At 38.4% G+C, this 16,277-nt stretch overlaps 1 protein-coding gene across 4 annotated transcripts in view; it reads left to right on the top strand.

Moving 5' to 3' along the window:
• Positions 1-14: 14 nt before the first annotated feature.
• Positions 15-16,277, top strand: part of LOC113505134 (zinc finger protein 608-like) — an 89,516-nt gene continuing 73,253 nt past the window's right edge. For 2 of the 4 annotated variants that reach the window (XM_026887719.1, XM_026887682.1), the window contains exon 1: positions 15-872. The gene's annotated coding sequence lies outside the window, so the exon portion shown is untranslated. The other 2 variants (XM_026887701.1, XM_026887713.1) reach the window with 2 other exon arrangements.

The following is a 16,277-nucleotide window of genomic DNA, read 5'->3' as shown; positions in this document are numbered from 1 at the left end:
CAAGTGCCTACACAGTACACAGCAACTGGTCTGTGACGGAATATTATTTTCAACCTTTAATCAAAGCTTCTATCATAAAATTAAACTGTAATGCAGGAAGCAAGCAATAAAACAATAGAAAAAGTATGAAGCTGGTCGAGCAGACCACATTAACTGCGGCAGTTAAGTGAGGTACAGTAACAGCAAACTAAACGGCAACGACCTCCGTCGCAATGTTTAATTGTCGGATAATTATTGTAATGAATGGGCGGCTGTGCCGATGCCGCCTCAAACGCTACAACAATCATTATCTATTCACTCGCTGGATCAATCCAAGATAGCAGTAGTCTGTGGCGTCGCCGATCGTACTCTGTTCTGTATGTACGCGCCCTTCTCACATTTTTATGCCGCCCGCCTCATAAACCGTAGCGCTGTCTCACTTCCACAAACGTACACCCTCTACGTGCGTCTCGCTCGCGCACTCACCTCACTGACAGGGGGGACACGTAGCGTTGCTCGCCCAAACCGAGTTCCGCGGTCGTCCGCCGACTCTTAGCGGCGCTGACGTGCGTTACGCTCTTACGACAATTTTGTGTTTCTACTGTGAAATCACCAGTGTTATTTGTTTATATTTTATAACATTGCCTATGGATTGAATTGCATCGCTCACTGGATCTGCCGTTAGCAGTGTAGTGTACTGTACGTGTTTCTGTGAGGCCCGAAGCGAATACTATTGTGAAACGGGTCGGCCGTGTTCGTTTATGTGCTGAATGGTGATTAAAAGTAATTTACTTTGCTTTTACGGTGTTGAGGGTCGGTGCGTATTGATCGTATATTGAAAGACAAGGCAGTGGATTGTTATTGTGGCGTTGATGCAGCCGGTGCAGCGATAGGTAAGTTCTCAAGGAGCTCAAAATCGTTGTGGCTGTGGTTGAGACAGTATCTAAAAGTTAACGTCGACGGCCGGCGAGGATGCCCGATGCGGCGGCACGACCACAGACTAGCAATAACCAGTATACTCACGACACCGGCTCTTTCATGAAGTGTTCGCGTAGTACCTACCTCACTTTCTCGTTTACATCTACCACTTCTAAGCTCTTGGGTGTCTATTACATTATAAACAAGTACAATATGACAGCTATTCCATAAAATAATGCAGTAACAAATAATACTAGAATAATAAATCGATTGTAGTAAAAAAGCACGTGCTGTAATTTGGTTTCCTTATTAAGTAAAATTTCATTTCATTTACGAAACCTACAATCTGGCTAACAAAGGACTGTCACTTTTATTATTTACTAGGTAAGTACTAGATTGTGTTTCGTCCATATACTTATTTTACAGATACCTAATTCCAAAATCCTTTTACATCCGACTCCGTAAGCAGTTTGATAGGATTTGTACAGTTGCCCGCATGTCATTGACACCGGTCGTCCTAAAAGTCTACGCAATAAGGTTCTGTTTTGCTATTCTAAAGCGCAAGTGCGTGCTAGAGTACAAGTACTATATTTTACGTTAGGTGCTCTATTTATTTGTAACGCTGGATAATCCGCTTAACACAAAATAATATGACCACTTAACTATTAGATAAAATGATTTTATATAGTTTTTATAGTACAAAGGTATGACTTTGTTAAAATAATTATACCGTCTATTCTCGCACTGCTGGCTCTGTCTGTTTTATGCACTCTGAAAAACACAATTAAAACATTCATCATGATTCTCGCTTGTTTGTCAAGTGTAAATAAGCTCTCATTATCAATACTAGCGAAGCAGTCAACTGCAACTGGTAGACACGATACAAAGTTACGAACACCGGCTAATAGCTTTACATTCTGAGTGAGTAATGCCCTTTCCTAATGGGATAATGGGCAGGCCGCTCGCCGCGATCGAAATATTTATAAAGCGGCCGAATCGCGTCGTGTCAACAAGCAGCCGACTGTTTGCTTTAACATTTAGCCGCCGAGGGAGAAGCATCGCGTAAGACGAGCTACCAGTTGACAACTTGACACTTAGAATTGGTCAGGAAATGTTCGCGTGAACAGGACATTTGGGGCCCATATTATCCGCCTAGCCACTCAATTCGTTAATTAGAACTTCACACCGGAAAACTATGCTTAAAAGTAATGTGCCTAGTCTTGAGAACAAAAAACATTTTAAAACAAAATTATAGCGATGTTATATTTCTAAAATAGAATTAAGTAGTAGCACGTCACTGAATCTTTATAAAACATAAAGCGACGATACACAAAGGGACATTGAAGTGGCTCGAGGGCCCTAAACTACGTTGTCGAGCTCAATGGCACTCTAGGATGATAAGTAAACTCCCACCACCTACCTTCTTGAAAGATGTAACAAAACAGATTTATGTAAACAAAGAAATATTCGCGATTTCACCCCACTTGATGGGGTTAAGAATTACGAGGGTGTGACGGGTCTCGCGGCTCGACTGACTGGCCGGACACGCGGCATCAGGCGTGCTATACGCCGCTTGCATACATAAATACAGTTTTCTCATTTCCTTATACATTAAACTGGCTTAACAACTGCATTTTTAAGTATTGCATCTTGTGAAATGAGTATTAACTGAACAGTTTTCTGACTAAAATATTTGAAATCACTTGATTGATAAACTTTGTTCAACATTTCAGTATCGTTCGATCAAACAAAGCTCATGACAAATTGCTTCTCAAAAGCATGTTTTACGAAGTCGCGCGCGTGCTCGCTAAGGCTAATAGAAAACCGGATTTATTATGAACATTATACACTATCTGTGTTTTGCCGACTTAGTATGGGCACAGCAGCGTGTTGAGTAACTGAACACCTAAACAAGTAATTTCTCTTCTAGTCAGTTATCATTTTAACTATGTAATAATATAAATTCTTTCATTATTTTTAAACAGTAACGAAAAATATATATTAATTATTTTAACGCATTTAATTCAGGTCGTGATTCTTAAGTCAATGAAAACAACGCATTTAAAAGAAAAGTAAGTCTGACTTAGAATTGGGACTTAAAACGATTTTATTAAAAAAAAGCTTGTTAGTGGTGCTAGTCATGCTCTTCGCGTCCAATTTGTAAGATTTTTGGACGCTTGCAGCACCGCGGGAGCCGCCGCGGGCGGTCCGCGAAACACTGCTCGCTTTGTGCACGAACTACCTTGTTCCCTTTCATGGCATCGGTTATTGTACACCGTACTTATTGCCTCGCTCTTGTACCACGAATGGTTAGAACTGCGATACCCCTTACCCTAGCACACCTTTATTATTATTTTCTTTCTTAATACTCATATTTTCCAAAATAGCAGATAACTAATCCTTATATCTCACTCTATTTAAAGCAATGTTGTTTATCTACAGTATTTATCAATTTTATAACGGTCTTCAACTAGATTCGATAATGATATCTGCAGGCTGTGTAGGTATTAATTTAATAAATTGTTAACTAAACCGTTATCTATTCTCTTGTCAATCGTGGCAGGCCGCGCAAGCTGCTGTTTGCTCGATCAGAGCCGCACTCTATTAAAATCACACTTGATTAGATCTCAGCGCGGTTTAATTGAACACTCCAGTCGTGGTATGCTCGCCTGGTACTCTACACAACACAACTCCGTCGACCGCCGGTCGGACAAACTTCGACGACAAAGTCTTATTTCTTTTATCATCTTTTTCATATCCACTGTGATTCCTTTTTGTGTTTCCAGTGTGACTTAGAATAATGCTTCAGTTAAAAGTACTCCGTTTTCATTTTCTAGGAATAAATTAACTAAGCGCAAAATCTGAGATGATTTTACGGTAAGTAAAAAACGGAAGACAACTTGTTAACACCTACCATGATTTTCTTCTGAATATAAAATATTTTTTTTTTGTAACAAAAAGGCTCATATGTAAATAATGTTAATCGTACTGGCAGCCTTTTCTCAAAGCGGAACCTTTGACTGGCTCGCGAACCGTCGTTCTCGCCTCTTTTATTTCTGGCTTTTGTTACGATTTTCATAACATCCTTCTGTATTCCGGGTGAATTAATTTTAATGAAACTTTCCAATATTTTTGCTTTATTGTATATTTTGTCGAAGTTTAATTATCATAAGCGTTGTATTGTATTCTTGTTCTTTTTTCGTGGAGTACACGATCTTACACGATAGATAGAATATTTATCGCTGGGGTCGCGGGATCACGGCGCGCCGCCGCCCACTGGCAATTTGCCGTCCGCCCGCGGCGCACCGCACTCACTGCTCGCCTCGCCTGTAAGACATGTTCTCAAACTAAACGCTATGCTAATGTAATGGGCTCCATTTGATCACAGCCCACGGCTAATTTCAAATTTTCAATGAGACGTCTGTGGCAGCAACTTTATTAGGTGATTAGTTTTATTATTAAGGCGATGTAATGGTAGGAAGGCTTAACGTAAAATTGATCATAATGTTGCAGCGTTTTAGTCATGGCTTTTACTCGTTCTAATTAAGATTTTAATCAATTAAAATAATAATGTTTCCTCACTTTTATCGCGCTACGTTTTACGTCAATGTTTTTAATTTGTAATTTTTGACATGAGTCACGCACTTTTCGGCGCTGGGTGTTCCTACCTGCGGAGGCCAAAATGGATCTTCCCGGAAACACCGCATCGATTACTCATCCATCTCAATGAAATTAGCTTGAGTTGTATGATTTTTTACAATAAATTACAGCCACTATTGAAGCTTGAGCGATTTTTTATGATAGCTCTAAAGAATTTTATCAATTAGAAAACACAAAACAACAACTGTGGTCGCTTTTAATGAGAATAGCGCGCCATTCTGCATGACAGCCGATCAACCGACAATCCTGTTTATGTTTAACCATTTATGCAACGTCTCAACTGGCATGTTTAACACTCAATTCACGTCTGTTTCTCAACCAGGTTATGTCTTTTCGCTCGGTAAAACCGGTATAATGTAAGCCGGAGTAGACTCGCATGTGTGGAGTAGGTAGCCGGATCGTAAATCACTGAACGCGGCGGTAATGCGTAGATAAGAGCTCTCTCATTTGTTTTCCCATTTCCCCAGAGAAATTTCTTAGCGACATTACCGCGCGGCGTATGACGTAACGAGCAATTACCCCGGCTCCAAGCGAATTCTCAGTATTCTTACATTTTCATAAAGTTCCGCAGCCATGACACTTTGTTCTTTTATACAAAAACACATCGAGTTTTCGGATATTTGTCATCGCTGTCTACGGCAAAACTTTCTAGAAAGCAACAAAGCCGCTGAGATTTATTGCTGGTTTGTGTTTGTTATTTTCTAAATACAAACGTCATACTTATTTTTATAATTAGCATATCTACATACATTGAATACAATTAAGTAAAATAATTCATATAATTACCGATACAATTGGTTGAACATAGCAGCAACACCAGTGCAGCGGTGCACGCCATCTCGCTTGATTAAGGCCAATTATAGTCTTCACGCGATTATACTGTCGCGATTTACGGATAACCCCGCCATTTGGAGAGAGACGCCTCTTTCATTACATGCCATGAATTGCCATGCCATTTCCATGTTCGAAAGCTTAATGACCAACGAGGCTCGATGAATTTAATCGTCGAGTTGCGTTATGACCGTTGACTTCGAGAAACAAATGCACAATATTAAAAATATTATAACCTTAAATTTTGACCACGTTCACTGAATTTGCTTGCATTGAATCTACTTATAAATTTAATTACGGTATGCTAGGGCTTGTCTAAAGATTGTTCCGATAACTCGCTTGCTTATTGGAAATACAAATTGATTGTCATTACAGTTCTATTTAACCATAAAATACTGAGATAGCTTTTAAGCCTCGGTCGACTTAGCACAATTCGTTTGCCAAGTAATTAAAATATAGGTAACGTTTAATAAATAACCTTTAAATCTTTATGTCGGTCTTTTTTTCTCTTTTACTAATATCCAATTAAGATTTCAATTGTTATAAAAAGTGTTACAATTTTGCAAATTTAGAAGAACTAGAAAATAAATAGGTAAAGGAGAATAAGCAAGTTAGTTTACCGATAAGTTTCCGATCGAATTGTAATAAAATCGAATCAAAATCAATCAAGCATAGCGATCGGCGGTACCAGGGCAGCATAAGCGCGCAGAGCGAGACGACACGAAGGTCGACGTTGAAACCAGTTTAGCTGGACGCGGCCGCAAGCCGCAAGGTGCCGCGAGCCAGGTTAAGTGCACTGTATTAGCATCATCGCCCGCCCTTTCATGTCCTCTTATCTCCTGGTCTAGGCGATCTAAATGGGCCTATTGAATTGTGTCCCAAGCTTCCAGACACGATAGTTTATTATCTAAACAAAAATAAATAATAAAAGCACTTATTTATAACACGATCTTTTTAATACAAGTTGAAGGTGAAGTCGTTAACTTGATGATTAAATGAATCATCTTTTTACATTATCTGTATTATTATCTCCTACTATAAAATGTATATCTCTCTTGTAATAAAACAGTCATTATTGTTTTTATTGTCGTTAGGCATGGCTTTTGCTGGTTACACAGAACCACTAATAATGCAATACATTTAATTACCTTTTCTATTCACTGCTTAATACACTACTTCACACTTAAATGTGTGAAGTAGTGTATTAAATTGTTAGTGTACGTAAGCAGTAAGTTGATGTAACTGCTTATTTAGTGACCAAGTATTGTATAGCATTTAACAAGATAATAACGGCTCAGCGCAGCAGTCTCTACAACTAGGTACCATAGATAATACTATTTGTAAGTTGTTTTAACAGCCAACATCCCTTGTAGCTTGTTTGAAATTTTTCAACGAACTGTGTTAAACAATTAGTATCGTTCGAAATTTGAACAGATGTGGGGAGTGGGTGGGAGTGATGTCAGATGGCAACCGTTCATTATGTGACTGACCCATTACCGCGTAATATCGAAGGCGGACACCTAACGTTTAATCACTAAATACTGTCCTATTACAACTTACTGTACAACTAGCAACTTCTTGTGTTAAAACTCTGAAGTCCGTTTTCAGATTGTAGTTATCGTAAATCTTCCGCAAACGACGTAGTTCATGTTACGTAAGCATTTCTAAACACTTATTCTTTTAACGCTTCTGTGAAAATAACGCTTTTATTTTCCAGAAAACAGTATGCTTTATTGTTTACCGTTCATATGTCACTGGTGCTTATTTTATTTATTCGTAGCTACAATATAATAGATCCACAACAAACTAACAAAGGCACATTTGGTTCTCAAACTCGCATATTATTTGCCTTTGTTTAACATAAATATGTACGTTTGTTACTCGCGTATGCTTATTAAAAGGTCTCAGACAATAAAACGAAATACTTTACTCACCATTAATTAGCATTTATAAGAAGACGCGTAAAACTTGTATTGTATCTTGTTACAATAAATTCATGTCTTTTTAAATAAGTAAAAACGGGTAGTCGTTGTGTGAAAGCATTACTGATATTAAATTAATTAATACAAGTTACTGTTCATAAATCTGATCCATTAAGATGCGCAGAGTACCTGATAATAATGTAGGTGATCTCCTTTGTTTAATTTTCCGGTACAACCGACAAAATCTGGAGGCGCGAGGGTAGCTACGGTTTCCATAACAACACGCGCCTGGTGGTTGTCCCCCCCCCCCGGCCGGCGCTGCGCTCCCGCCCCCTCCCCGCTCGGTATCGATCCCGGCGCCCCGCGCTGCCCCGCTCCACTCCAAATCAAATTACAGGAGCACGAGCAGCCGAGCGCCGCGCGCCGAGCGAGCCGAGCGGCCGAGCGCCGCGCGCCGCCACATGCGCCTCCACTGAATCAACTTTGTATTGCCGTAATAGTATTTTAATTCTATTGGCGCGCTTTTGACTGCGGCCCCCTATAATAGCTTGTTTGCAAATTGGAGCCTACACGTTACGACGACGGCGTCGATTTACCACGATTTGATTGAACGATATACTTATTTGGAAACTTGAACACCCTTTATGGGTTCTTTCCGATGTACGTTTGCTTAACCGTTTCCTATGTATATCGCAGCAAACATAATTACCTCCGAACAATCTAATCTCGTCTCTATAATTTATCCAGATAAAATTTCTTAGTCGTGACTGATATGTATAAATTCAGCTTCTAATAACTTTGTAATAGTAAAAAGACATTATAGCGAAAAAAAATGGTATAAATTCAAGAAAAAAGGATCAACAACCTTCTGAACATAAACAAAATTCTATTTCAATCGAATGGCAGCAATACGCTCGACGTCGATTGGTTCCGCTTTACACAACAATCGGACATTGATTCTAGAAGTTCTCGCTCGTATTGCCAACAAATTAGAGCTGTTATTCACTTTACCGCGAGTAATGAATAACTCACTATTTAAATAGTACAGTGATTGATTCGCGACGTGGAATGTGTGACAGAACTAAAACAAATACGTTGAGAGATTTTATAGCGATCGGCAATAAAATCGATTATCGTGTCGAATCGCTCGCGACCGAGGGACCGCAGTCGCTCGGGGACATTTTAATGAGGGAATGCCGTGATGCCGAGTCGAGTAAAACGAACGGGACATTTGTCTCCCCCGAATAATGGAAAAGTGCTGAAAGGATATTTATCAAAACCGGCGAAGCTCTTCGACGGTTTATTTTATTTGCGATATTTCGACAATCGTTAACATTGACAATAAACGTGTTGGATTGAGAGAGGTGTATACTGCACGCGGTTTTATACGTGAACAAAAGCGGAACGTACGGATGATTATAAAATACGACATGATACGTCGGCTCGTTTGGAATAGTGAATAGCTATCGTGATGGGTACTTTCTGTGACACAGTAAATTTGTCGTTAAATGATGTCGGCGTGTTGCGTGATTGTGATGAGCGTGTTCTTGGATCGTCGCCAGTTATGCTACAGACACTTCCACAAACATTCTAAAGAAAACGTTTTTACGCGACACGAGGTGATTCACTCCTGTTTCATTTATTACCTTGTACCGTTGTCAAACAAAATATCGTTTATTTACTTTTGTTGTTAAGTAAAATAGAGATTCGTTTGCCTACCGCAAAACTTTAAATAACGTTTTAAATTGTTCATGCAGTACACTAAATCAGAATTGTAAATGACGTTGGATTTCCGCCAATGTTACTTTGTTTCCAACTATCCGAGTATTCATAACTGCCTTAATCGAAATATGCTTTGGTATCTTAGCTCAGTGTTGCGAGATGGCGCATCACACACTGGAAGGATACATTTAAACCGGGCTAAATATATGTAAATCAAATTAGTTTGGCTACGAAAGTGAAACTCGGATTAGAAAGTATTAGTGTTTTAAGGGGAGTATAATTGGATCGTAATTGTGATGGAACCGTACGGTCGTGGGAGCACGTGTTGGCGTTGGGAATTCGTGATCAGTGAAACGATATCGAGTGACCTCAGAGGGTCGCGGGGCGCGCCGGCAGCCGGCCCGGCCGTGTACACGATATCCAAGTACACGTTCGTATTAACATAGCTAGAGGGCGCTAATAAACACCTACGACGCTACGCACGTACAAAGCCACTTCGTGCGGACACAAATTGCTTTTGTTCGGCGAGGAACGTGCTGTGATGGAACCAGCTAGAATTATAGCCCTCTCATTGTGGCTCGCTGCTGATGGACTCACAACTTCTCTCGGTTAATTACTTGTAACTTTTACCTGCTCGAGTGGCATTAACTTGTTTTGTAGTTGACGTGCCTGAGAATTGTTTGGCAATCATACCGTTGCGCGTTGTTACCAACTTACTATGTACTTCCTTTGTTCAATAGTTCATATTATTTTTGATATAAATCTTGATCATATTTCTTCTATTCTTAACATACATTCTGATCATTTATTGAAAGAATTTTATGCGGCAAACCTGAAAAATTAAATGAGAATAATAGATAACAATTTCATAATTCTCGTTAACCCACTTGAGGAGATAATCCCGGAAGGGTCAAACAGAGGTACACAGCGAAATAGCCTACTGTTCACCAATGACGATATTAGGAGCCTTGTGATAGGGTGCGAACCTATCTCTATTTATCGAACCCCGACCCAATCCTCTGCCATAATTAAGAATGTTTATAACAAAAAAACAAACTATTGTGCTATACATACGCTTACTACGTATGCTTTGGGCAACTGTGCTATGGACATCTGTTAATTATTTTCTTCACTAATTTACCTGTATCGATTCAATAGTGTTATTAATCTGCCGCATTCGATTAAGTCGGTGATTACAAAGACCAACTGAATAATCAGTGAGATATTCTGAAGATAAGAACGGTCATTATCCCTTTTAAGAACTGCTGTAAAACATGCAATCTCAGATAAAATATTTTCTATATAAAGCTGCGTACATATCTATCTAATCTTCTTGAAATAGAAAAAGAAACAAGGTAACATATTATCAAACATGCGAGCCCGTTTCTTATTTTACTTTATCTGTGTCGAGATAGACAATATTTATGTGTGTTATCTGTGTGCCGCTGTCGCATCTATTAGCTGGGTACAAGGCGAGCATAAAACTAAAGAGAACGATTTGGCTTAATAATGTCGTTTGTGTTGTGGCTGTGGCTCGCTTGACGCGCGTGGGTGCATCCAGCGCACGTATTGCCGTCAAACGATCGCTTTCTTTCTCAATATTTAGACTGGGGGTATACTGGAAACTTGACGCTTCGAAATAACACGAAACAGATACAAACCATTTGTAGAGGACGTCGTCGACTAGCCAAACGGACATAAAACGTAAATGTCTTCTTAATGTTCACAGCTGAAGTACAGTCGTTTCTTGTAATAAGCTTTTGTTATGTGGCCGCTTTTTATTTTAATAGCAAGCAAAACTTTCCCACGTATCGGATAACAGTTCACTAAGAGTAACCACCATAAAACGTGCATAAAAACTAAAGAGCCACTCACATAAATAAAGTGAGATTAAGTTGAGGCGAATTCGTGATTATTCAAGTTCGGTTGCCGAGCGGGGACCACCGACTGTCTCGGATAAAGGGGCTTCTAACTCGCTCTCGTATTTCATTTCACTCAAAATGGATTCAGCCTCAGAGGCAAAAAATATTTATATTATATCAAAAGAAAGATCAAAAGTGTTCGCGAATATGAAAGCGAACGACCGCGAACAACTCGAAGGAGTGAGTAGGGGGAACAGGGACCGGTGAGGGATTTTTATCGAGTCCCGCATTCATGTTATGAGTTGACTTATACGATATAGCGCCGCGTCGGAAATATTGTAATCTAACATGAATACAGAATTCAGATATAGGTAATACGTTTTACGACAGCTCCGGAATATCGTGGGAGTTTTTACGTCGCCGCTGTCATATTTGAGGTAAATTGTTTATATTTTTTAAACAAATTAACATGAGCGGATGTTGTTGACATTATTATGACGGCCATCTTTTAACTGGCTTCATTACGGCTAACACCTAGAATATTATAAGTGTTGGTTTGATTGCATTCCACTCCATTAAAATTTATTAATAGACTTAATATAAAATGTGTGAGACGGTAAGAGAAGTCATGTAGCTCTAATCACTAACATAAATAGTTAATTCGATCTCTAATTGAGTTTAAAAGCTATAAAAGGCTTTATAATTTGCACAAAATATCATCCATAACTTTCATATTGTTCAGTAATGTGTTGATGTTCAAATACAAAAAACATTATGAGTAATATACAAAATCATAAGAACGTTAAAGTTATTTTCATAAAATAATTTAGCTATATCTTTCCGAGCGAGGCGAGCGTAAATGATTATAAACGTGAGTAACAGTCGTGTAGGTTGGAACATACGTAGTCATTTCAAATAATCAAAAGAGGGGAATGTTTATGTCTGTCGAAAGATCGTTATTTTTTACGCGGTAATAAATGAAGTAACGAGCGACTTACATGCAATGTGCACGCGTACTCACGACCACTGTGGCGGTACTGCAGTACCAGGGCGGCAGAAACATGCTGCAGGTGACATTATCCAGCTTATAATTCCTTTTTGCTTACGTTCGTTGCGGCTTTATTTTATGGTCCTCTGACCAAAGGGTTTCAACAGGGTCATGATATTTTATAGAAAGGTTTTCTTATCGCCCATTTTATGACTACAGCACTCTAGGGAAAATATACTGTTTCATTTACATTATAGAAATCAATCTCTAGGAAAATGTAGAGAATGATCGAGTTACAGAAATAACAGACGTTTTCAAATGATATTCTTCATATTTCCAGTGAGTGAAGGCAATATTGAAATAATAATGTAATAGCGCTATTGTGTAACCAAGAGAATAAACATTGTGAAAGCGATTATATTGATTAAGTTTCGTACAAGGAGCGCAGAGGCCGAAGGAGCCAACAACGCTTTTACATAGTTTTGCTGGTTTTAGTACGTTTTTGCATCGATGTTGCAAAAAGTTTTACACCATGGTTTAATTTGCTAGTTCCAGGCCAAATGTGTTGCTTTTAATGCTCAGTAAGTATCCTATTCAAACTAATTTCCTAAATAGGAAGAAAAAAAAAACATCAAGAAAACCGCACATTCATTAAAAATATTTAAGCTCTAAGTAAAGTAACTAAATTGTATAAGAAAACTGTTATAAACAAAATTATTATAACGACACCTAACAAAACTGTTTTTTTGACAAAGCTTTGCCTTTCAATGCGTCCTCATTTGTTTGTACATTACTTTAATCTCTACATCACACAAGGGGAAACGTATACATTAAATCCAATAAAAATTAAAAACATAACAATAAAAAAATCAAATGTACCGCAACAGTAATCCATCACAAAAGGATTATCATATGCGAGGATAAATTATATTTGTATAATGAAACTTTAGCTTCGCGTATGCTTAAGTTTTATAACTTTAGTATAACCTGAACACGCTCCCATCACATGCTATGCCCCATTGTTACTGGAAATCTGGTTTAGGAGAGAGTAGATAATATAACAAAGCATAAATACCCTAGGTAATACCGTATACGCATACCAAACTATATTGTAACAAGTTTAAACTTTGAAAGAGTACCTGAGAATGCTATTACTGTTGTTAATGTTTCAGAATATTAGTTTATTATAATAGTGAGGCCGAGCGCAGTAAAATAGATCTTGAATATTTTCCACCGTAATACTTCGAATGAGTTTAAACACTTTAAGGTTTATTTCTATAATTAAACAACTGCTCTTTATGTGGTCTGTAATTGTTTTACTCACATTTCAAAGATCCCTAATTGACCACCATAATAGGACAAAACGCGCAATGTTATAAGTTCAAAATGAGACAAACACGATCATAATCTATGTTGTTGCTTTTGTTCATTGAATCGATTATCCCACGCGCTCGGATTATTTCTTGTAGCCTACTTATCATCGTGCCAATCTTATCGAATATAAATATCGATTCTACTATACTAATAGCTTATACAGTGCATAAACAGATGAAAAAGTTACTTGATAAATGCTATCTAAACGGTATAAATGTGCCAGAACAATCTTCTGCAGTTAAAATAAATAATGAATACAAAGACGTGCAATTCAAAGAAGTTTCAACATTTCATAGAGAACAAAAGAATTGAGAAGAAACGGCGAGTGATTCCCGCAGCTCGGCGGTGCACTGTTTGTACAAGTTATTAGCTAAGGCCCGTGGTGTTATCTCCCGTGTAAATTTATGCAACAATCTCATCGAGGCGGCCGCGGGTTCGGGGTGTCAGCGATAACATGGAATTGACACCGCGCCATCAATCACTTTGTAGTGAGTGGGCTGCTCGAGTGTACGGGTGTCGCGTTGCAGTTGTGGTTATCGGCTACAAATTGCTGTCGCTCCACTGATTAACGATGTACAACCCGTACAATCCGTACATATACATTTTAATAAAAAAAGATAAATTAATAAAGTCCATTCAGCAGATATACAAAATGAATTTAAAGGTAACTTTAGCGGAGCAGCGACGACGTACTCCGCACAATAACGCATAAAGTATTTAAAGCGAGAAATAAAATGGAATCGCACAATCCAAGCTAAGCCCGGGCCGTAACCAATCAAAACGGAGGTACTCGAATAGAAATTGATAATAACGATCGGGTAATACTGTGTGGACAGGTTTACAAGTGAAGTAAAGGATGTGACAATCCCGCGTTTAAAAGTAAGCCCATATCGATTATAGTTTCCGGTATCTGTGACGTTCCATTGTGTGTATTGTTGTCGCCGGGGCTGTGGAAGCCCGGCTTCATCCGTCGCTATAAGGTCGCTTCTCGGAAAGCCAGCTGGCGTGTCGTTCCCAACGCTCCCTGTCTCGCCGGGTTAAGATTACAATGTCAATAGACGTTTCGGCTATTGAATCGCCCGCTCGGCTGGGAACTTGCGTCTTTTTTAAACAACATTCTTTAGATTACGAGTACTTAGCAATTCTATAGACGGTATCTACGAAATTTCGTGCATCATACTTCGCACAAGGTTTAGGTTAGATAAGAATTCCCAGAATATTATCTAGTAGTGATCAGTCTTACTTAGTAATACTACTTCCTTTCAAATTATCATTATGACATTTCTATCCATTTACTATCAACGAACAGGTACATTTGTAAATCAATAAGATTGTCATTACTTCTCCAGTACCCTTAGCTGTCGTATTTTATAGCAGTTCAAAGTTCTGTAGTTAAGGATCTCAAAGTATTCCAGTTGTGAGAGCGACTTTTGAATAATGCTTCAGTTTTTCTTATTCAGTAAGTCTTCCTATAACTCAAACAACAAAGAGCCGGCTGGAGAGATCCTAACAAAAGAATATGAGAAATATCTGCGCCTCTACAATCCGAACCGCATCGCTACTTCGGTTATATTGGAAAAATATTTCTTGCTCGTCTCTTACACGGATACCTAGTTAAAATTTCTATAAAAGACTTGAATGTGTAATATTTTCGCTACATTTTTATAGAGATATTTTGATATGAATGTAATCTGTTAGTTTGCCGTGTTTAGTTGGGATGAGGTAGACGGTGCCCATTCATAATTTAAGTCTCAGATGCTCTGATTAAATTTCTTCCGCTTCAGAGGTCCCTTTGTTGTCAGTAACTTCTATTGCGACACAAAAGCACTCGTCTACGGCAGGATAATTTATTTTAAAGAGTCCTCTGTCTTACAGAGACTTTTTCGACTTATTACGCTGAATTGTACTTTAAAGATTGTTTTTCTCGTAAAATATGCTTCGTTTTATTTCTCTTTTATATGCCTGTAGTTTTTTTCATTTGTGATATTAAATGCGAGAGCCTTTATTTCTTTGAAGTAATTTTCTTTCAAAGTATGGCAAAGCAAGTGTTTCTTTTTCTTTTAATGTTATATAGAATCCTTAGGGAATGAGTTCTGTTTTTCCGTCTGTATCCGGTTTCTATTCCACATCGTTGGTTATAAAATTTTTGGTAGAGTTTAACACTCAGGGAGCGATTTACGAGCATAGGGCGAGCGTCGCGCGGCATCTGCCTCTAAGCCACCATTTTTATTTATTGACAGCTCGATTTTGGCACCTGAACAAATAATATTCTGAAGACATGTTTCAATTTAATACTAATGTCTATTTTCATATTGGTAAAATAGAAACTGAGATAATAACAAGTAAATAAAACCTTATGAAAAGGGATTACATAATAGAAGGAATTCCTAGAATACCTAGTTCCTGTTTAAAATTAAAATAGGTACGTATCAACTTTGTGCGGATGTAGGCCTTACATATTTTTTTTATCTTTTTCAAACAAAATAACCATTACTTATGTGTAATATCAACTATATCAAGTTTATCGATCACGTTGACCAAAACGGCTCTTAAGCAAAACGGAAATGAACGGTATGCGGACGTCGCCACCGCACCGCTAACGCTCCGTGTGGTCTCAACTCGTAGGTTTTAAGTGGCTAATTCATGTGAACCACTAATGAATACCACGTAAAAGCCGTAACGACAACCTGACCATCTCAATTTTGATTATTTAAAAGCAATTCATTGAAATAATTTATTTGTTACCAACGAGCTCTGTAGCTCGCCATAAAACGCTTTGTAATTATCCGTTTGTTTAAAGAATGTATTACACAAATAAACTTTACGATTCCAACGTTTAAACATAACTTTTTATTATCTCACATGGTTTCTTGAACGCACACACAGGAAAAAATGTTTTATCACCACCTACCGCGCGCCCGTGAACGAGCACGCGGTCTCATTACATGGTGTTCAATAATTTGTCCATTAAGGCCGTCAGTGGTCGACGTGATCCATCATTACAACACAGTAGGTATGTAT

The sequence above is a fragment of the Trichoplusia ni genome, chromosome 2, assembly GCF_003590095.1.
Source record: "Trichoplusia ni isolate ovarian cell line Hi5 chromosome 2, tn1, whole genome shotgun sequence".
Classification (NCBI taxonomy): domain Eukaryota; kingdom Metazoa; phylum Arthropoda; class Insecta; order Lepidoptera; family Noctuidae; genus Trichoplusia; species Trichoplusia ni.
The sequence above is the reverse complement of the archived record's forward strand: the minus strand, read 5'-3'. Positions and strand labels throughout refer to the sequence as shown.